We start from the raw sequence: 22927 nt of genomic DNA on the forward strand, positions 1-22927 counted from the left end.
AAAATGTGACTGGAGAGGGGAGAGGAGGGGGGAAAAAAGAAGAAAAGAAAGGGGAAACAGAAAAAAGACAATATTGTGCTGCCTTTCTCCTTAATCAAATAAAGTGGTGTAAAAAAAAAAAAAAAAACACGCGCACGCACGCGTGCACACACACAAAAGCATTTCCTTCCCTCTGAATTTCTCCTTGAATTATATGCCATCACTAGTGTGTGTGATTGCGGAATATTAAATTAAAGTGGGATAAGTCCGCACCGAGGCGGGCTGCGTCCAATCCGCAACTCATTTCCCCTGTTGTAGCACCGCATCACTGCGCTCCTCTCTTTTCAATGACAATGTGCCAAATCTGGGCATTTTGAAAACACTTTCCATATGCTATTATCGGATCGCTACTGAGCAAGAGAAAGACAGGAAAAAAGAAGGAAAACAGAATGCTTACCAAAGGTACCAAAGAGTCTACATTTTTTATATTGCTTCTTCTGTTTTTTTCCACTTTATGCTTTTTGGGGGAATTTAATAAAAAAGAGGTAAGAAGAGGTACATTTTGGAAGCTTTTTTTCATGGTGGTTTCTGTTTTTTTTTTTGCGCACCGCTGTTTGATGGCTTTAAGACTCTGTTTGACATTTTAGAGACACTTTATGTTAGGGATTCCGTTCGTTTTCATGGATTTGACCACTTTTTCAGCGTTTTATTGCTGAAAAGTCAAAGGTTGAAAGGCACTTTTCTGTGGGGTGTCCCGTATGTTGAAATGAAGTCCACATTCAAAAGACGCTTTTTATCATTTCTTTTTATTCATTTAAAACGAAATGATTTTGCAGCTTGGAAATTAACCACTTTGTCTTGCTGTTATTCTAACAGTATATTTATTAATTTGCCTTAAACTAGTTTTGAAGGGGGAAATGCATGTTCATTTTGTCTGGATCTGTAGAGTTTGGTTTAAAAGAGTTGGAGATAACTTCTTGTCTGCTGTATGAGGCTTTATGATTTGACGCTTTCTTTGCATGTGTTGTTGCTTGGCGATCAGTGTGGCAGGTTGCGGGTCAGATCTGGGGACTTTAGCGTGTTTTTGTGTGTGAGGGGTCAGCTCTGCAACCCCATGAGGGCGCCGGCGCATAAAGGTTGAAGTCTCACTGAAGTTTTGAATATTCTAATCCAAAAATAAGAAAGAAACCAATATATATCCAGGTGTTTTTCTGGGACGTATTACTTTTTCAATCTCCTTTTCATCAATTGAGGTTTCTAAATCTAAGAGAATATATTGATTGATCGACAATAGTTCAATCCCTTGGCATACCTCAGTGTGTCAAACCAATATGGTAATGTCTCCGGACGATTCAAAGGTATTGATCTCCTGGTGTGACATAAGATCACTGAAGGTGTTCAGTGCTACGTTTTGCAAATCAATATTTTTTTTAAAATGGCATAAAGATACATAACATTTTATTTCTTTTTTTCCCTTAATTACTCTACTTTAGATTTAATTGCTGCTGATTTAAAACGAAATGTCTTTTGGACAATGTTTTCTTGTTTACGCGGCACACTCGCGCGCACGCCTCCACACTCTGTTTCCCTCTCTCTCTCCCTTACACACACACACACACACACACACACACTCCCACAGATTCGGGAGTTTACTGATAAAATCTATAATTAATTGAGGATCTTGCTGATATGGAAATGGGGCAAAATATTAGTTAACGTGTCCTATTGTCAAGCTGCGTCCAGGGAAAGAGCATCGTCTGCCGGGAAGGAGGGTGGGTGGGGACCATAAGGGGGATTTACAAAAAAAAAAAAAAAGCAAGAGGTTAAGGTAAGCGCAAGCCTATATCAGTCACCCAAATCCGCTTTGCAATTTCTTATTTCTTCTAAAAAAAAACACAAGTAAAATCAAACGCATCTCTGCAAAAAATGTAAACTGAGCGCACCGAGTTAATTCAACAGAAAGTAAGAAACAAGCACATCCTCTTACAGAAATGTAGGAAAAAAAACACACACAAAAAAAAAAATCACACCGATTTATGTAAAGTCCTCCGTTTAGATGCTACAAAGTCGTAAATGATAAATAGGTCCTTTTCCTGCAGCTTTCGGGAAGGCGCGCGCAACGTCCCTGTGGACTTTATGCGCGTTTCGCTGCAGCAGCGGGGTAAACTCGCCTCTCCATGCCGTCTGTGAGCGACGCCTCCCAGGGCTGACGGACTAGCAAACCCCCCTGGAGGACAGGGAAGCAGCTGCAGCTGCAGCAGCAGCAGCCACGGCAGCAGCAGGAGCAAGCGCCTTGAATCCGGGTGGAAAGTGACGCCTCCGTTCATCACCTCGACCCACCCACCCCTCTTTGTCAGAGACCTCTCTAAACCCAGAATAAACAGCCCTGGGTCGGGTCGGGCTTGGATCTTTAGGCTTCTTAAGGATCCAGTTGGTGTAAGTGCAGTGTAGTCAATGTGGCTGCAAAGTAGACCCTAGTACTTCACTTGCCAGCAGCAGCAGCCTTATCATCACATCCAAAGTCCCGGCTCACGCAGTTCAATTCACCCCCAGCTTCGATTTTTTTTTTTCCATGGAGGAGAACAAGATCTCTTGATTTTCTCTCCCGTTTCAGAATGTGGAAAACCTTCCTGTACTGCCCAAAAGCTTCTATTAAGGGACCCGATGGAAGGAAGACAATGAACGATTTGATTTAAAAAGTAAACATAATCAAATAAGCGGGTCACTTTATGAGAATAGAAAATGTAAACTTTGAACATAGAGGGAGATTTCTTTTTTTCATGACCCTGTATTCGATCTTTTTTAAATTTTTTATTTTTGTTTGATTCTGTTGAACCCACACGGGCCTCAGCGGCCCCGAAAGGGCAGCAGATGGCTTTAAGACATTAGATAAAATACTGGTTTTGATTTTATTACTTTAATGTTAAGAAAAGTAGAAGTTACACGATATCGTTCATTTTAGAAAACAACAGATACCCTGTTAAGATCGTGGCATATGATTCTATATAAATGCGTTTCCTGATATGTATTCTGGTATGTTTTGATGCGTGGAATAGGCCATTTTCCCTGTTTGATTCTCATTGTTTATGGATTCACTCACACTGTCACTTACATTTAAAGAAAGCTGTCTTCCAATTTTTTAAATGCTTAAAACTGAATCCAGTAGGAACATCAATATGTAGTTAAAAAAAAACATAAATTCACATAATCTACAAAGACTCAGTCTCATTCCGCGTTCAGTTCACCTGTGGTGTCATAATCAATAAAATCCAGCTGATATGATGCACTTTAAACAGCAAGCGCAAACTTTAAAGGTAATCAATTCCTTGGAAAATCAAAACACATAAAAGGAACTATGTTTTTAATTTGAATGTTCATTTGTAGAATGAAAGGGAAAATAGAGTTTTAGTATTAGAAGTCATTAGAAGGAGATAGTTGTCTGTGTGATTTGGCCCCTCGGAGAGAAAAAGCACAAAAGGGATTTTCTGGGCGCATGGACCTCTGCGGCCGCCAGGGCTCCGTGTGCGCGTCATTTGCAATGTGGAGACTGTTGATCAACTCACTAATTACACTTCTCTCCACTCTCCCTCCCTCTCCGTCTCCTTTTTTTCTGCTCCCTCCCTCTCTTCTCTTCTCTCTCTCTCTCCCCTCTCTCTCTCTCCCATTCGCCCTCTCTCTCTCTCTGTCTCTCTACCCATTCCCAGAGTGCATATCGGGAAATAGACACACAAAGACATGCGCACTCAACTTAATCAGCCATTTTTTTAAACAGGGCTAAAACGATAATAATTAGCAGAATAAAGACATATCGGATTTTCATTTCCTTTCCTCCGTTACCCCGACCTCCCGTCCAACGAGAGAAACTGCGAGGCAACCCCCGTCGACACATCGTTTCCACCGCCACCGGAACCAAAATAAGGGATAGCTCTCCAAAAAACGCTTGTCATTTGTGATTTTTTTTTTTTACCCAGTTTTTTCCATCATAAAGTTGGAGGATTATTGTAATTTTCCTTTTCCACGTTTTTTTTCTTTTTTTTTTTTTATTGTCTAATTTCGGAAGCCGCTGGATGTGACTGTTTTACAAAGCCAAGAGCGGAGAGTGGAGCGGAGGTGACGCTTTTGGAGGGGGAAGAAAGTAAGTTTTTTTTTCTGCTTTCCACCTCTCCCTTTAACTTTTATTGAGTAGTTTGGGGGTGCGTGTGTTCAAATGTAGGGGTCGGGTATCGATTATCTATCTGAGTGGAGGATCTTTGGCACCGGGGTTGCCCGGATAACAGGTGCTGGGTGTTTTTTAGTCCACAACACAGAGAGGGGGGGATACGGTGATGATAGTGTAACTCCAGCGCTTTGGCTACAAGCGACCGTCAGGATTGGAGACGTTTTGGTTTTTTCCGGATGTGTTCATGGGGAAAATATACAGAACACAATCCGATTTTTGCAAAGTTGACGTGAATTTCGGCTGATCTTGAATTGTTTGCGGATTTATTGAAAAATAAAATAAAAGGAAGCGTGAGAGAAGACGAGCGGCTGTGGCTTTGCATCGCGGATCTGCCTTTTCCTGGAGTCCGTTCCCTTCTCGGACATGTCCGCTTCCAGCTTCTTCCCTCTCGATGCGTCCGGTTTCTCGTTTCCAGTCATCGTACCGACCCACCACCAACCTTAAACCCCCCATAGAGTCCAGTTTAAGACGCACTTTGGATGCGCTCAAAGCCACTTTTATTTGTTTGTTTGTTTAAGTCGGGTTTTACGCACGAGTCTCTCTCCCGCGACACGGTCCCCTCTCTACACGATTGCACTTTTACAAACAAAAAAAAGCCTCTTTCAAACGTTTTTCCTGCTTCTTTTTTTTGCTGTTGCTTTATAGCCACACAGTCCCGATTAAGCAGCATGTGTTTGCTACTACCTGCTGGACTTAGAGAGCGGTTTGGTTTCTACCGAAGCTCGAGCAGATGCGTCGCCTGGAAGCGGAGAGCGATCGCTGGGCTGCTGATCGCACGGGGTCCCTTTAAAAACACAAAACTCCCGGTTCTGCTGGATTTCCCAGACATAAGCATGTTAAAAATTAGACTTCATCCTCAGCATATATTCTTATTCTCATCAATAGATTTTTATGCATTTTTTTCTACATAAACTTATATTTTTTTAGCCATACCATAAAAGCAGTGGTTCAGTGCTGATGACATTCTTGCATAAATTCATTTTCTTAATATTGACCCCAGAATATGCTGGTTGTAATTAATATGATTTTGGAATAGAGCTTTGTATTCTTTGCATCCGGGTGGCTGTTTTGTTTTCTTAGCTCGGCGGGGTGGGTGGAGGGAGGAGGTGGGGGGCATCGATTGCACAGGATGATAAAAAAAAAAAAAAAAAAAAAACCCACCGGGGCCAAGGGGCCGGTCACCCTCCAGTCCGGGTATGCGACGCTGTTATACGAAGGGAATGAATAGTCGCTCTGGGTCAACGGTACGCAAATATGAGCGATTTCACAGGGATGCTTTTTGTGCCCTTTCTCATTCTAATAACGTATTTATTTATCACCAATAATTAAATTTCTATTTTTAGACAGTTCATCACAGATAATTTCATTTAAATTATTGGATGCATTAGATTTTCCTAAAGAATAAATACATTTATAGAAAAATTACAAATACAGAATAAATGAAATGTAGAATAACAATACTGGTTCCATATAGTTTTTTTTATTCTTAATTTTATAATTGTAATATTAAATATCAATATTTTTTTTAATTTCAATTTAAAAACTGAAATACAATAGACTATGCACCCTATCTTTCTTCATCTAATACATTATATGTTTCCACTTATTTTCATGTTTATAAAGCCAAGGATTGATTTGTATTAGACAGGATGGATCTTCTGTTTCGCAGACAACCCAGCTGCATTTAAACAAAAGCCTCTATTTCAACACCAAAACACGCAGCCAAGGCCTGATAGAAGAATCATAATTTAGAAACGGGATAATCCTGTCTAATTGCATTGAATTTCATCAGTTAATGATGGTGTTATCTCACACTATATTATTCCATAATAAAAAAATAATCATTTATATTCTGCTTTGTTACTTTTATCCCTTATGTCTTGCAAATATATTTTGATTTTCTGCTTTATAATTGCAGAATTGTAGGATTCTTGTTTTTGTTTTTCTGTTCTGGGTGCACTTTTGTGTATCGCTCTTCTTGTTAGTTAAGCAATTCACAACATTCATTTTACCCATGGTAGAAGGAGGGCTAAACACACACACACACACACACACACATACACAGATAGTGTAAAAGATGGCCAGACAGCCCTCGAAGGACAAAAGCTGTTGGCTTGAAAATGCTTCTTGATTATTAAAAGCTAATGCATTTTCAGCATTGCAGCCCTCATTAAGGGTGTGGATGGAGGGGGGCAAGAGGGATGAGAGGGTACTGGAAGGAGGAGAGAGAGAGAGGGGGAGAGAGAGAGAAAGAGAAAGACAGGGGCTGAGTCTGTCCTATAACTCCTGGGTCTAAGACACATGCAGCTAGAAGATTGGCTCGGGCCTCTCCTAGGGGTCGACAATGTGTCATTTCCACCCGGCTAGATTGCCCTCTGCCTATCTGATATTAATGTGCAAATCAATATTTCAGGGATTAAATTTCCCTTCTTCATTTTTTATGGTTTCTACCTCAATAAGTCTCCCATCTAATAGAGGAGGCTGGATGATTTAGAAGCCTTTGCTGCAGAAAGAGACAGAAAGAAATAGAGAGGAGCTTTGCAACAAGGCTACGGCTGCATTTTAATGTTCCTCTATGTGGATCTCCCATAGGCCCTCAGTAAAGAGGGCTATGTTACTGCTTTACAGTGTAAAAGCGGTCAATTTGACTAAAAAGGAAGAATAGGAAAATAGGAGCATGGTTGAATACTTAAGACGCTGTGGTAATCCGAGAAGCAGGTATTAGTTAGGGGCAAGCTTCCCCCCCGCCTCAAAAAGACACACGCGGAGCTACATCCGAACCTGCATTACCAGCCTTCATGCTTCAGTGAGCAGTGTAGCTCGCTACACGCTGGACTGCTGGAGCAATATCCATTTTTTCTTCTTTATTTTTCAGCTTTTTTGAATAGGCAACCATCGACACCAATTGAAGAGATTTACTCTCCTGCATAATAACATCTGGCGTGCGCGTGTGATCGAAATGAATAACTCTGACACAATGACCTGCGTATGATTATCGGGGAAGGGAGGAGCATATTACCATAGCCATAATGCTGCATCTCATTGAGAGTCAACTAAATGAGGTTGGACCTTCTGACTCCCAATAGACATTCATTAAGGGACAGCACACACAGAGGCTTCTGTCTAGCAATAGGTGTGTGTCCGTGAGTGTGTGTTTATTTGATTTGCCTTGGTGTACCATCTGGTGCGTGTATAGTGCACGCATGTGTCCTTGTGTGTCCAGCAGCAGCAGCACAGTGTGAATTTCCCTCCATTCAGCCCATATACTCCCCTCATTCACCCTCTGCTGCAGAGCAGTGTAGACTGTTTTAACATACCCTCGATAGGTAGAGTGTCAGCGATTGAAAGCAAGAAAAGAGAAGGAAAAAGAGACAGAGGAAGAAGCACAAAAGAACTCTAATTGTAGCTCGACCGCTTGGCTTCCTCCCTGATTCACGGCCATTACAATGTGAAAAGCACAACCGCCTGTCCTCCATTATCAAAACGGCAGGCCTACACACTCTCACATCCATGCACACATGCTCCCTGGAGGGAATCTTGTAGGTTCTTTTTCTTTGTCTTTTATCAATAGCTCAAATAATTGTTGTCATTCTTGGCACCTGCTTTCTTTGTTTTTATAGTGTTGGAAAACTCCAGAATTTTCTTTATTTAAAAGATTTATGCTTGAATTTAGGAGGTAAAAATTAGGTTAAGATGTGTAACTGCACTTGTTTTTACAGTTGGGGTAAATTTGTCCTGTTTCAGGCTGTTTCTTGTATATCCCTCTGATTTTCTTCTGTGTAACATCTATTAAGGAACGCTTTTAAAATCTGTACTTTTTGATGCAGAGATATTCAAGGTCTGAACCTTTTTTGCATGTGTGTTTTTGTGTGTGTTTGTGATGGTTAAGGATGTGCAGTAGTAATGGTCTCAGGATCTTCTGGCCCAGAGACTCCTGAACAGGGGAGACGCTAAGAAGTTCACTACAGCTCAACATCATGTCTGAAAGGGGTGGGGGGTGGGGGGGTTACTGTGTCAGCCCTCGGGCACCACTACTAACACACTGTTTCTTTCTATCTTTCACACACACACACACACACACACATATACCGACACACACATAAGTAAGACGCGGAGGAGGGTTAAAGACTTGGAACGAGATCAAGCCCATGCAAAGCTCCTGGGGAGGGTACTTGTGAATATGCGAGTTTTAGTGTAATTGGCACTTAATTATATTAACATATGCAAATTGTCAGGCGGAGAGCTTGTACTGCCGGTGGGTATGGGCTAAGATACAAGTGCGTCTATTGTACCGAGGCAGCAGAAAAGAGAATAATGGGTATGTGTAAGGCAACAAGCCAGCAGCAAGCAGCCAGCCCTCAGCACTAGCACCTAACAAGCTAGATCATTTAAATCTATGGATGGACAAATTTCATTAGTCACCTTGACAACATTTCTGATTGTCCTGACTAATGTCCCTGTGGTAATGGCTGGGATGAGTACAGTCTTCCCCCTTCCACCTCCAAAAGTAGAAAATAGGACTGATTGTTCAGATTGAACAAGTCCACAATGACTTGTGTTTACAACGTTTCGCTACTGTGAGTATTTGCATATTCAAAAATACTCTGTCTGCTCAATGCTTGTGTTTGCATGTTTGCAGGCAAGCAGCTTGCATGTGGAGGCAACATACTGGGATGAGGGAAACAACAGATCATTTGTGTATAGCATATATATCTCACATACAGTCCATAGAGCAAGACGATTGAGTAAAGAGGGGAACTTGTGGAGGCCTGTATGGCAGTTTGACTGGACTTTTGTTATGAGGTTTTTATACAGCTGGGATTTTGAAAAGGGGATGCTTGAAACAGAGGGACAACAGTGAGGTGCCATCCCCTCTCTTTATTTCATCTAAATATCTAATTATAAGACATTTAAAGTCAAACCCCCAACAGAGCAACCTGACTTCCTTGTATTCAGGGAGGGTGGACTAACATTTAATGTGCTCTGTTTTCTGATAGCCAAAGGTGGATAGAGACTGGGCCTAGTTGGCGCTACTAGTACTTGCATGCTAATCCTGTTTTTTGACAGGAACGTAAACTGATATAATTGCTTTTCAGAGGCAGGAACGGCAGTTTATACAAGTGTGAAAGCACGGGAAAGGGGATTAGCATTATTTTGCATAATGCTGGGCAGGCGCTGAATGGGGCATTGAACGCTTGACTGGGTGACAGAGATGAAAGAGAGATGAAATGCTCTACCCCTGTGCTCTCTCTCTCTCTCCCTCTCTCTGTCTCTCCTCTCTCTCTCTCTCCGCCTGCCCCTGTCTCCCAGGCCCCTACTAGTACTCGACTGTCTGTGCTAGGGAGAACCCCGGAAACACAAGACCAGTGTTTTCAGGTGTTTGTTCAGATGCCAGCAGACGGAAGTTGTCATGAGGAGCAATATGTATGATAATAGAGCAACAGTGGAGACTAGTAAAATCCCTAAGCCTCCATATATATACTAAACTGGATCCCTAAAGCACTGGAGTGTACAATTATGTCGTAGATGGTCGTGGCTCAGGTAGTATTTACATGGAAGGAAGGGAGCGGCTTTCATGGATCAAATCGAACTACGCTGCTCTTACATTTTCCTTTATTGGGATGTTTGCCGAGGATTTGGTGGGATATCATCCGGACTGAAGCAACTGTGAAATTTTGAAGCAGGTGTGTTTTATGGGATTGCCTGCGTGTGTGTGTGTGTGTGTGTGTGGGTGTGAGAGTTCGGAAAGCGCGCAATGGTAGTGAGGCAGCCTAAAATCACCACCTTGACTTCCATATGTCCAAGCTCTACATTGTAAGTAATTTATAATCAACCGTTTTCGTCGGGATCCAGGGTTAAGGGAGGGGCACAAGGTTAGATGGTGGAGAACATGAGCAGCACAAAGGCCGGTGTGGCCTGTTTTTGTTGTCTCTCATTGGACGGGATACTCTTTCTTTGACCTTTTGCACGCCTTTCTTCGCCTTTCATATGCTAATCCCTGGACAGACCCGAGGAGGAAACATGCTGGAGCTGAGTGGAGGAGGACAAAGACTTGCTCTCTTATTCTCTGCCTCCTTTCCACGCTATATCTCCTCTTTTCTTGCTTCTTCCCCTCTCAAACAACTTGACAGATTTTGGCATGAAAGGAAGTGAGTGCTTAGTGGATGAGAAAGGTGGGGATGCCATTCTCACTGTGACCCACACCACCTGTGAGGATCAAGTGTGCTGCAGAGATCCTTAGTTATGTGTACGTGGAGTTTTATCTGGAGTGGTCCTTGTGGTGTGTATTGACATTCGGAAATATTGTGAACCATCCTGCTGGTAGTGTTATAGCACAGGCTGAGTCAGTTAAGGAGAGATTTGTTGCTTTTCTTGTAGCTCCAGTCAGGTTGTTGTAATAGCTCTATATTTTTCCTGTCTCTCTCAGCTTTGGCAACTTCTTTCAACCAGTAAAAGGACTGTCTCTGACGGGGTAAAAGGATACTAATATAGTTACTAAAACCCTCCCCTAACATAATAATCCAGTGCACTACTCTTGAGCATGACGTGGTTTCAAGGCTCTGTTGGCTCTGTTATGGGAAGGGGGCATGTTATCTGTAGGAAATGTAATTTTTGTCCTCATTGAAATTGTTCATTATTGAGCGCGGTTATCTAAATGTTTTTGTTGCTGTTGGGCCAGCGCCAGCAAGGATTGCGTTACCCTCTCTCTCATGTCTCTATCCCTCTTGCTCTCTCTCTCCTTCTCTCTCTCACATCTCGGCAAGCCTTCATCGGTCTCTTAAGGGAAAATAGAAAGTGGGGGATTTTTCTCTACCCTCTGTGCTCCGTCCTGTTCTCAGGCTTTCCTGCCTATTTTGCATCAGCCATCCTATACAGGATATTAGCCATGGAAAAACATGGGTTTGAGTATTTGAAATAATATGTTTATCCTTTTCATTTCAAAGTGGAAGTGGGGGTATTTCAAAGGGTGGGGAAAGAACAATCAGGACTGTGTGTTTGGGTATTCTATCTGTTTGATCAGAGGTCCTGTGGGCCTTGTGGGTGACAGAGATTCTTAAATTTATGTCAAATAAGATAGGCCAGTGAAAAAATGAGGCTGATCACTTTCCCTGTATGTTCTTGCGTCGATATATAAGGTTCTCATTTGCTTTCAACTATAAAGTAGTCAACTAAAGATTATTAAGCAGTTTATTTATATATATATCATTATATATATATGTATATATATAAATATATATATATATTTTTTTATATATATATAGCTTTAATTTAGCTTTAATATAAAATATTTAGAAAGGTCATGTTTATACACATATCAAATAAAAGGAAGACAGCTCATTTGTTTACTTTTTAAAATCTGGATAGAAGTGTATGTTTGTATCCATCTCAATCTCATCTCATTTCATCTAAATGAAATTCAGTCCAACCAACTCCGCTTACAAGTCTGATCATTTGTAAACTAATTCAATTTCTATGTTAATTCAGCTGTACTGTGAAGATATTAGGTCAGGTAAACTTAAGGCCGAAGCTCTTGAGATCTGACAGAGCACAGTTGAATTAAAGTTTTGAAAATGGAAAGAAAGAGTTTACTATTACTACTCTACTAAGACACTGGCTATGTTTGCCAAGAAGCTAACAACATAGCCCAGAACACACCATTCCCTCTGTGGATCAGGGTGTTGACAGCCCAGGAAGAGGTGCTTCACTTGCATTTATTTAGGGAATCTACAAATATTTCAGTGTTTAGGTCTGAACATCAGGGTCTAAATGCAAATGCAAAACTTTTTTTCTTTTTTAAATTTGATAAAAAAGAAAAAATGTGTATCCTTTTTGAGTCCTTGTCGGTCTATCACATGGCAATAAAAAACAATAGATGTAAAATGTAAAAAGATGTAAAATGTTTAAGGGCTATAGTTACTTTTGTAATTTACTATATATGCCGACCTGGCCATTATGCTCTGACATTGCTTGTCCTTTACACTTCAAATTGCATTTGCCGTGAAGGACACTTCCTCAGCTCTTCAGCTGCATGTGAGAGCCTCAAAGTTCTCCCTCACATATTCTCCAAAGTGTTTAGCAGCCTGTTTTTTTTTTTTTTTTTTTTTTTTTTTTAGAAAGGTTTGTCCCTCTTGTACATAACAAGGAAACAATGTGTGGTACAAAAGGTTATATGCCACATTCTATCGATTGCTCTCAGAAGAATTTTCAAAGCTATGAAAGCTGGCAAGATAGAAACAAAAACCATGAAAAATATGCACAACTACCTCATTCAAACAGAAGAGGCAGCAATCTGACTTTAGAGGAGGCAACAATAAAAAAAAAAACTGTTGATGAATGACTAAGTCTCTCCAGGTTTTAGAAAAAGAAGCCCACAATAGCGCAAGACGTCTCATGACAAATGATACATTCTCTTCCCTGTTGGCCAAAGACAAAGGAAAGGATTGAAAAGTCATAGAGCCCAGTCACAAGATCTGCACATTAATAGACCTCAAGGAAAGACTGAAATGTGAGATAGAGTGAGACTGTGTCAACAGGAAATAATCATAAATATTATTGTTGATTACTTAAAAAAAGTCTCTATGTCGGTGTGAAATCTGTATGCTGAAGATTTGTGACTCGGAATCATCTTGAATGGCTACATATTTTGCACAAATAAGGAACCTGAGTGTTTTAATTATTTGCATCATAAATAACAGCTCAAACAATAAACAAACTATGTAAAAAGCACGATTTAAGGGGATACATACTGTGCAGACTATAAAACTAAACATAGCAATATGTGCAATATCTTTTCAGAAATAGCTGATTGTCTTTTGGTATTCCTGAAGGCAAAAGTATGTGGATATCAAGGCCATTGGCAAGGTTTGTCAAGGAATAAGTGGTCAATTAATTATGCATGACTCATGGCCTTAAACAAACAGTGTAATGAGAGTTGAAATGAAGAAACTCGAGAAATTGATTTGGATGCAAGGGGATTCTGGTTAGTATTAAAATCCAGAATCCAATGACATATAAAAAATCCTAATGCACAATTTGAGGAATGTACGGAGATAGCATTATAAAACAATTTGTGCATGAAGTCCCTGCTAAAACAGAGTTTGTCTATGGTACGCTAAGGATTAAATCACAAGTAACACTTTTTAGTTCCAGTTGCTAAAATACTCCGAAAGCCACACTAAATAAGTCTTGATGTGTCCAATTCGTATTTGCTGAATTAATAGCAATAAAATAAATTGCAAACGATTTGTTTTTCTTGTGTGGGTCTCAGTCTATTCCAAAGCGGAGAAGCAAACATGTGTATCCACAACTCCCCAAGGAGGTTTAAGCCAAAAGTATCACTCTCAGAACCCAACTTCTTTTTCTGGCCTGGCACCAGCTGTGGAATAATCTAAAATTATTTGCTTTTCGAGAAGGAAGGAAAAAAAAAAGGAAAGACAAGACTCCTCTTTTCTGTGACAGTAAAGAAGAAGAGCAGAGCAGGCACTGGAATGTTCTTGTATATGAAATTGCAGGTATTAACAAGGCTCGTTTTGTCAGTGGTTTTCACTGATGTATCAGGTCTCTGCACCTAGACTAAATAGTGAGGGGAGTTTTGCTTTGTTTCATCCCGGCAAAGATGAGCAGATATTGGAAGGTCTTTGGAGGAGCGGCTAAAAAAGCAAAGTATTTTGAAGAATGGACCTCTTCCTTAACGTTATACCCAAACAACTGTCACGGCATAGTGATGGATAGTCTGTTAGTTAGCTTGCTGGAGACCCTCAGTTATATCTCTGGTATATTTTAAAATGAAAAGTACAAGTTTTGTTTCAAACTTTACACTTTTTATTTCATCTTTTTTTTTTTATCTGACCTCACCACCAAATTACTCTGTAGTTATTGCAAAATAAGTCTTTTGTACATTGATTTGTCAATAGCTTCCATAGACTTGTTACATAAACAGCAATGCCCCATTACTATACAGAGAGAATTAAAACATTGTGAGCTTGTTACTATTTTTCTTATGTATGGGAAATAGAAAGGTAATGGCCCATTTTTATCTTGGTTCTTTCTCTGCAGGCTGGCCTAGATGTGCCTCGTGGGGTGTTTATTTGATAAAAGAATATTGTGGGGTTAATCTGAAACTATGCTAATTACATGTGACAGTTGTTTGTTTGTAGTAAAATCCAATTAAATTGTACACTTTTCCACTCCTCTGCTCATTTTTTTTTTCATTCCTCTTGCAGTTCTCTGCTATCCTCCTACGGTAACAAGGGAAAGAGCCTATGATGGGATAAATAACAACTGAGCTTTGCTTGTGGGTTTTTTGTGAGAAGAGGGCAAACTCACAACAGCTGTCAGAAAAAGGGGGTTTGTTTAAAAAGCAAATGGCTTTGGTCTAAAGTTCATTTGGAGACCTCTCTAATTAAATAGAGAGCCGAAAGCTTAAGTTAATTAGTAATTCCCTGGGTCCAGAAATTAGACCTGTCACGAGTAGTCAAGCTCTTGGAAAGCCCAAAAGGTATTGTATGTTTTTCCACACACCCCTGTTCCGCTTCCATCTTTATTTAACTAAATGGGTGTTCATTTGTGTTTTTTTTTTCTAATGCAAGGTAAGCAGATTTCTTTTCTGTTAAAATGCTCAAGACATTAATGATCTTTTTGTGGCGTGTCAGAGAGGTGTTCAGGGGATGTTTTAGTCAGCGGCGCATAGCTCGTGGCGTCAGCCAGGATACCTGCCCTATGATTATGTTTATGAAACTAATGACAGGGTCGGGAACCTGCCAAGCACCTTCTTTAGAAACAATGGGGACCTGAACTTTAAACTTTGTGTTCACTCCTGAAAAAGAATCGGAAGATTTGGCCAGTATGGCTAAAAGATAACAATAAAATATCTGAATATTTTGTGATGTCCTTTTCTTTTCTCTCTCTTTGCTGTGTGGGTCTGTAATCAGCCTGATAAGCGCAGGTTTAGCAAACATAAATCAGTTGACTGTGACACACAGGAGAGACAAGGTGTCCCTACCTGTTTGGACCATAATTGAGTAATAATAAGGATTTGAGACAGCCAGCAAACACACGACTGCTGTAAAACCTATTGAGTTCAACAATGTTTTCTTTAACATATTTCTATGTTTCTGCTTGATACTGATAGAAATCTTTCACCAGTTGGCTCAACATTTGTGACATTTTGTTTTCCTAAAAAGGAATTTGGCAACACATAGCAGGAGTTGCTACAGTAGTTTGTAACGCTTAATAATAGCCTTTGGAGTATCAGCAGGACCTCCTGGTCTTGCAAAACACTTTTCGGAGCTGGAAAATAACCACTATGATTTTTTTTTTTCTTCAGGATACTAGGTCGAGTTGTAAATATATACCTACTCATGGTGTATTGGACTTTTCATCACATACAATTAGCAGAGAGCCTGAAACACATGGTATTCCATGTAGTATAACCCAGCCATTTATATTTGCCAGGTGGATATGAAATGCCTGCGTCAGAGGCTCCTCACTGTGTCTGTGCACACTATCCTTGACTGACGTGGACAGTGTTTGCTTAACCTCTTCTGTGCTGCACCACCAAGGCCTTGTCCATTTAAGTGTCTGTGTGTGTGTTTGGTATGTCTCAGCTATGGGAGTTTTCTCTTTTCATGGTCCCAACGGTTTTTAGTTTTTTTATTTAAGTTTTTTTTTTTTTTTTTTTTTTTTAAAGAACTGGCTGAGAGGCACGGTGAGGTAGAAGAAAAGCCCAATCACGTCAAATAAGTGGTAGTTTATTTTTTATTTTTTTATTTGAGGGTGCATATTATTATGCATATGCATGAACCCCAAGAGAAAACATTTGCTTTTAGATTTTTTTTTCAGGATTTGTATTTAGCAGGATTATTAATTTTAGTGAAAAAATAATCCCACCCTGTCACCCCCTTTGGCTTGATGTGTTTTTTTGCAGAGAGGAGGTGTCTATGCATGTGTATGGTCTCATGATTTGGTATCATCCAAAGATAAGGCTATGATTTATGTAACAGCTTAACCCTCTCATATTGTGTATGTTGTGCCTTACAAGAGCATGATGAGCACAGTAGATTAATATTTATTTAGCACAGGCAAATCAAGGATTAAGCAGTCATCATTTTAGCACTAATCCATGTCTCTAGTGAGATGCAGAGACAAAGCAGAGCAGATTAATACACACATAACACTGCAACACAACAATTAGAAGGTGACTTGCTTTGGTTTGTTGTCCACAGGAAAGAGTGGCTAGTCGATGTGCAAACATTTACAAAAAACACCAATCCCAAGTTGTGTTTTTCTCTTCCTGAATGCTAACCTTTCCTCATTTTCACAGCTCCCTATCCATCCTGAGAAGAATCCCTCATTGAAATTAGTGGTGGTTTGTCTGAATCCCTCATCTGACGTAAATGTGTCTCATGATCTTTCCACTGTCCGAACACACACATGCACGCTTTCGCGGATTCACTCGCACCAACTGACACACATGCATGAGCAATGAATACTTCTTTTTTAGCTCCGACCACGTGGGAGTGGGACAGTTTGCTTAAACTGTGTAAGTTAGTGTGTTTGAGTTCGTGTGTGATTACGTGGGACTCTGTAAATAAAATTACATTCTTTGCTAATTGAGTTTCGCTGCTGTTCTGGAGATGTGACAAAAAAGATGAAGGGTCCCTATGTTTTTGGTTAGGTTTTTCTTATTGCAAATGTTTGCATGTGTCTGTGAAGTGCTAATCTATTTTGTTTTTTTAGCACTCTCTTATTCCTAAAACGAGGGATCTGTGTACCTTTTAGAGTTTACACGTTCTATCCTTTAGTAAAATACTCAAGAAAATCAACATTGTGTGATTTAACTTTTGTGTGAAGGAGGAACCCATGGCATAGCAAAGAGCAACAGAAAACAAAAAAGGGATCTAAAAGAGCAAAACAGATCTGTTTTAGAGATGTATTGGTGGCGTGAGTCGGGGGGGCGGGGGGCTAAGGGAGGACTCCATACCAGATGTTATGCTGATTGAGAGAAAGTAAAAAGAAAAGAGATAAATAAAGCAAATGAACAGATGAGTCGTGCTGTGACAGAGAAAGACGGGGGTAAGCAGAAAGAGAGCGAATGCCATCCTCGGTTCCCCTTTGCCCTCTTTCCTCTCTTTCACCCAGCCCCTGAATGTTAATGGCTTTTCTGACCCTCACCCTATGCCCCCCCTCATCCCCTCCCAATGTGCACACACATATATCCCTCCCCATGGACACTACCGCATTGTTTGTGGTAGGGCTTCTATTCTTTCAAACTTAATTACCTTCTTGGCTTTTGTGGCATCAGGGGCTGGAAGTTTTGCTCCTTGACAGTGGAGGTCGTCACACATTCTTCACAGCACGGCGTTTGGCTGGAGGAGTTATGGGGTGCAGGGAGTAGTTAAAAAAAGTGAGAGGAAGAGTCCATATCATCAAACTCCACCGTCCTGCACTCCCAAGGTAGCTTAAGTAACTCTTAGTGCACGTGCACACAGGCATGCCTGGTCGTAATAGCCAGGACATAGGCTGCCCTTTGTTTGTGCGGTTCACTTCCAATCAACCCTAATTAACTAGAGAGTGTTTCCAGATTGTCGGCAAAAGAAAATTCCCCACTTTTTTTTTTCACTCCACTCGGTCTTTGCTGTTTTGAGTTCGTGCAAAGGGAGGGAAAATGTGGAGGCATTAGCTATGTAGATTGGCTTCTCCTTTGATGCCAGAAAAAATCTTTAGCAAGGGCAGTAAGTAGTGACTGTGACCCAGCGGTGTCTCACTGTTTATTTTTCTGTTTCACATTGAATTTAGTCTGAAAAATAGCTTCTTAAAAGCTGTGAGGCTTAGGCATATATTTAGACTGGCCTTCATAAGCCTAAAGTCCATTTGTAAGAATCTTAAATCCAGTCAACGTTTAATCCATTAAAACTTGTCTATAAGATGCTACATCGCTGACACTGATCTATAGGGGAACATTTCACACAAGGGTCATGAACTAAAGCTAAATTTGAAATCTTTGGGTATTAAAGGTTTAGGTTTGTAATGTAATCAGATTTTAAACCAGAAAGAACGAATCCAAGGCCTGTTATGAAGGTTAGCTAAAACAATAAGGCCAGATTGCAGTCCTCATATACATTGTAAAAACTCACAGCATGTTTTTATCCATATAACTCCTGTAAATATCATTTGTTACTTTTCATCTCCAGTGTCAACCTGCTTTCTTTTTCCTTAACAATGAAATATCAGCCTGAGGGGAGTTGGGTGTAATGTTACCTGAGCAACCTATGAGACCAATTTACTTGTCATCAACCTGAGGATAGAACCCACATACCTGGTCTCCGAAAAGGATAAAAATGCCTCCTCTGTCCTCTACATTTTTCCCTCATAACCCCCCTCCTGTATACCTCATCTTTCTTTCCTTTACCTCCTTTAACAGTCCTACCTCATTGGTGTAAAGCAGTGTTAGTTTTGATTTTCTTAAAGTCATTTTCAGCTGTGTAAAGAATCTGTTAAACAGGATTGCTATGTTAGAGTGGATCTTAATTTGCCTCTTGGATGCCCAGTGCAATAATGACAAGGTGTCTTTTTGTAATGAAGGCCTTTGCTCACAAAGGAGACAAAGTAAAAGACAGGGACAGAAAGGGGGCACTGTTTAGATCTGCTGAAACTTGTGTCTAATATTACACCTTTAGGCCACAAACAGGGGCTGCATTAAAACCCTTTGTGTGTGTTAAGAAGCAAAGAGGACCAAAAAAAAACGTTTATCTCTGAAAGCCACCCCCCCTTATCCTTTTGCATTTTGTTCTCTCTCTCCTTTCTTTTAAGATTGTTAGCAGAGCATTAGGCTCTCCACTGTGATCGGGTGCACATGTGTATGTGTTTGTGCATACATGCACCAGGGCTCTTTCACGCAAACCAAATCTTCTTTCGCATTGTGAGGAAGGCAGATAATTCCCATCCTCCTTTATCCAGTTCGTTTTTCATTCCTTCATCTTTGCATGGCAACAAATAAACAGGTCTAATTAGACAGAGTAGGTCTATTCATGGTGCTGACAATGGGAGATGGATGCAGGGACATTCACTCCGTCTCTCCCCTTTGTCTTTGGTTAATGCTCGGTGACATTTTGATAGAAGATTTGGTGTTGGACTGAGGGGCCACATGCAGTGAGAGAGCTAACCTTCTGGACCTTAAGGAATTGATGCACAGCTGTAGTTTCACGCTGTCCTCTGTGTTTCTTGTTTGACTTGAGCCAGCTTGGGTCGCTTAGAAGACCTGGCCTTGATGTATTCTTACTACTCATCATATTTGTCTTCTCGAATAACATCAAACAAAGAAGAGGAAAAAAACCTTTTGGTCATTGTTGACCACATCACAGATTAAGAAGATGACTAATCCCAGTATTTATAAAAGTTGTAAATATTCGCCACAGCTTTAACAACACTTATTGCCTTTACAATAAAATGTCAGACAGTAAGTGATGAAGAATTTGAATCCAGCAGATCATTACGTAAACAAAGACGGCAGTGTTGTGGCACTGCAATTACAGGTTTGACACACAACAGGCTAGTGTGCTGTAGGCTGACAAGACAAGGGAAGTAGGAGGAGACTCAGTTGCTCAGGTTTGAAAGCTTTGCATTCTGTTCAACCATTACTGTACAAGCATATGTATTATAACTGGGATAAAAATGTTTAAGGATGCAAATTAAAAAATATTAGGTAGCCTTAATGCAACTTTTTTTTAATTTAAATTGATGTTTTTCCCTTCTTAACTTTTGTAACTTTAAGCTGAAATTGAAGCCTATTGGGATTATTTTGAGTCTACAAGATGAAAAGTTGTAAAAGAGTGAAATAAAAAAAGAATCCCTCCTACTGACTGCTTCTCGGCCTCTCAGGGGGCTACTGAAAAGCAGATGGAAGGATAAGGGAAAGAGCAAAGGGGCGGGTGGAGATAAACAAAGGAGTAAAGAGTCTCTTAGTCCCTTTCACCCATCAGAACTTGCAGTGTCTAAAGCTGGCATTCCTGGGCTATTATTTGCTTCTGATCTGCCACTTTAATTACCTTAATGTTATGTGTGCCTCTCTCACTCTGTGTGTATGTGTGTAGGTTGTGTGTGTTTGTGTCAGCCAGTGTCCGTGTGTATATGGGCCAAAGCAAGGGGGACATGCTTAATTAAAAAACAGAGGTAGGAGCGGCTCAGGCCAGCTCTTTTGTTCTCCTGTTAAAAGAAGGGAACTGTTTCTGTATTGTGGAAAAAAAATCTTCATTGTTAGTTTCTCTGTATGTTTCTGTCTGCCTGTTTCTCTCCAGCAAATGGAAGTAGTCTGGTTGGTTAGCAGAGCGAAGGAAGCCAGTGGGGGAGAGAAACAGGAATGTTTCTTAGCTGGAAGTAATATGATCTGCCTTAAAAGAAGGACAAGTGGGTCTGCTGCTGGGAAAGGTGTGAAGCATAGCCAATGGAGGAGAGTAAGGATAGGACTGACTACAAGTGTTTTAAAGAATGTTGAATTTTAAGGGTCAAGGTATCCAAAAGCTTCATTTTAACCTGAGAGATGTTATTGATGAAAACATCAAACTACAAAATTCTTAGTTTCCCTGGGATGCTTCAGAAATAATAGATAGTCATGTGGCCTGTTTGATTATTTGTGCATATATTTTGATCTTTATTGTAGCAAAAAGATCTTGGTGAGGTGTATAGCTTGAATCAAGAGACCAACCATGAGTGTATCAAACTGCAAACAAAATTATATATTTAACACTAAGAAACATGTTCCACATGTCATCGGTGCTTTACTGATGAGAATGTTTTAAGATCATTTAGAATAGGTAAAATAAATAATAGACAATTATATAATTGCTGGCAGGGAGCATACATGTACAGTGAACAGATCTGAACCTGTTAGCATTACGAAGATGATATGTCAGTTTAACAGTGTTTAACACACTGGCTTAAATGTAGAACATAATTCCATTCTTAAAGAGATGCATAATTCATAAACCACAATGTTTTATGTCCGAGCTACAACTCAAAGGGGTCGCTCCCCGATGAACTCAGAGGCAAAATGATAGCACGGACGTGCAGTAAATCTTGTTGTATGTGTCGCATTACCCATCAAACCAACAGCTTGGGAGAGGCTTTACCCACAATCACATGTTAAACATGCACTTTGGGACACAGACACTGGGGGAAGATATGAAAATATACGACTGTGGGTTTGCGGAACATCAGGAAGAAGCACATAATTTTGTTTTAGGATTCCTTGGTGTAAAATGACTGACAGGAAAAAAAAAATCTTAATCAGATGTTATGCTGATTAAGGTTTTTCCATATGCAGCAAAACCGTTTGGCTGTATGTCTATCAAAATGCAACAACATTGTGCAATAAAGTTTAAAATGAAGTTATACACTAGTGTAAGAACTCTTGTCTGTCTGCCTGTCTGTCTAATATCCCTTGTTTATTCCTGGTATGATGGGCTTTACGTTTTTATGCTTATATTATTTGAACTTACCATTTTTTTGTTTTATTTTTCTTTTTAATGTGGCTACCATAAATATGCATAGTGAGACAGAAACATAATTTCTCCAGTATTATCTCTTGTGCTAGAGAATCATCTCTAGTACATCAGATTAAATCGGATTGTAATAAGAACACACATACATACATACATACATGTACCCTCAATACACACTGGTGCTCATGTTTGATTTCATCACTCACACATTCACTGTCCCTCCCACCAGCTTTATTTAGCCATGGATCATTGTGGATTAATCCCCTAATTGCTTTGTAGCTTAGTTGTGAAGAAAAGGAAAGAGGGAGAGAGAGTTAAGCAGCAGGTGGATTGGGTTAAAGGTTAAGATAGCTCCTTAAAGTATTCTTCTAAGGCTATCTGGTTTACACTCAAGCCTCCTAAAGATGCCTAGTATTATACCAAGTGACAAGACATTTGTATGTGCAAGCAGTTCTCATTTTATTTATGTAGTCTAGGAAGGAAGTATTTTTCTTAAAGTAGCAGTGAACATGTGGTTCTTATGTTTTTGTGATTACACAATGAATTTGTTTGAGTGAGTGCTAGTGGGTTTGGGTGATTTTCTGCACTGTGTGTTTGCTGGCAGCTTTACATATGTACAATACCTTGTGGAAATCCCAGAGAAAGATGTAGTGAGGGGTTTAAATATAGGCTGGCACCCTGAGATTGATAACATCTCTGTGGTATTCCAAACATTATTTCTCATGGAATATTATCCTTTATGCAATGCTCTTTCTCTGTGAATCTTTGCTTCTTTTCATCGTGTCTCCTATTTACTTAATAAAACCATAAAATATTAAGGATGAAGATGATCTCTGATTTCTCTTTCTTTTTCAATAAACCATTTGATATAAATTACACTCTTTATTGTGTTACTCAAGGTACTGACTGTCTTTTGTGTTTCAAAACAACAAAATGTTTTTGTACATACAATAAGTAAGTTCAAACTGGTATGAACAAACTAAGGTTGAAAGAAGTCTCCATAAAGGAAGAAATGGCCACTTTTGGTTCTTTGTTCAATCCATTTGTGATATAAAACATTTCAAGGGTTGCTTCAGGCAGTAACTACCATTTAACATAACAAGGTTATGTCTTTGCAAATGTTATGTACATCTTCTAAATGTCTACAAGTAAAAACAATAATGTTAAATTCATCTTATGCTATCTGCAAATAGTTGTGTTTTAACACAGTTCCTTAACACAACATATGTAC

General features: G+C 39.9%; 1 protein-coding gene across 4 annotated transcripts in view; it reads left to right on the top strand.

Annotated features, from left to right (window-relative positions):
* Window positions 1-268: 268 nt before the first annotated feature.
* zfhx4 (zinc finger homeobox 4) overlaps window positions 269-22927 on the top strand; it is an 88042-nt gene continuing 65383 nt past the window's right edge. The window contains exon 1 of one of the 4 annotated variants that reach the window (XM_015389421.1): window positions 269-441. The gene's annotated coding sequence lies outside the window, so the exon portion shown is untranslated. Of the gene's footprint in view, window positions 525-3684; window positions 4115-9609; window positions 9883-22927 lie in introns of those variants that run through there. The other 3 variants (XM_015389426.1, XM_015389414.1, XM_015389432.1) reach the window with 3 other exon arrangements.

The sequence above is a fragment of the Cyprinodon variegatus genome, unplaced genomic scaffold (genome assembly GCF_000732505.1).
Source record: "Cyprinodon variegatus isolate N-32 unplaced genomic scaffold, C_variegatus-1.0 Scaffold20, whole genome shotgun sequence".
Lineage (NCBI taxonomy): Eukaryota > Metazoa > Chordata > Actinopteri > Cyprinodontiformes > Cyprinodontidae > Cyprinodon > Cyprinodon variegatus.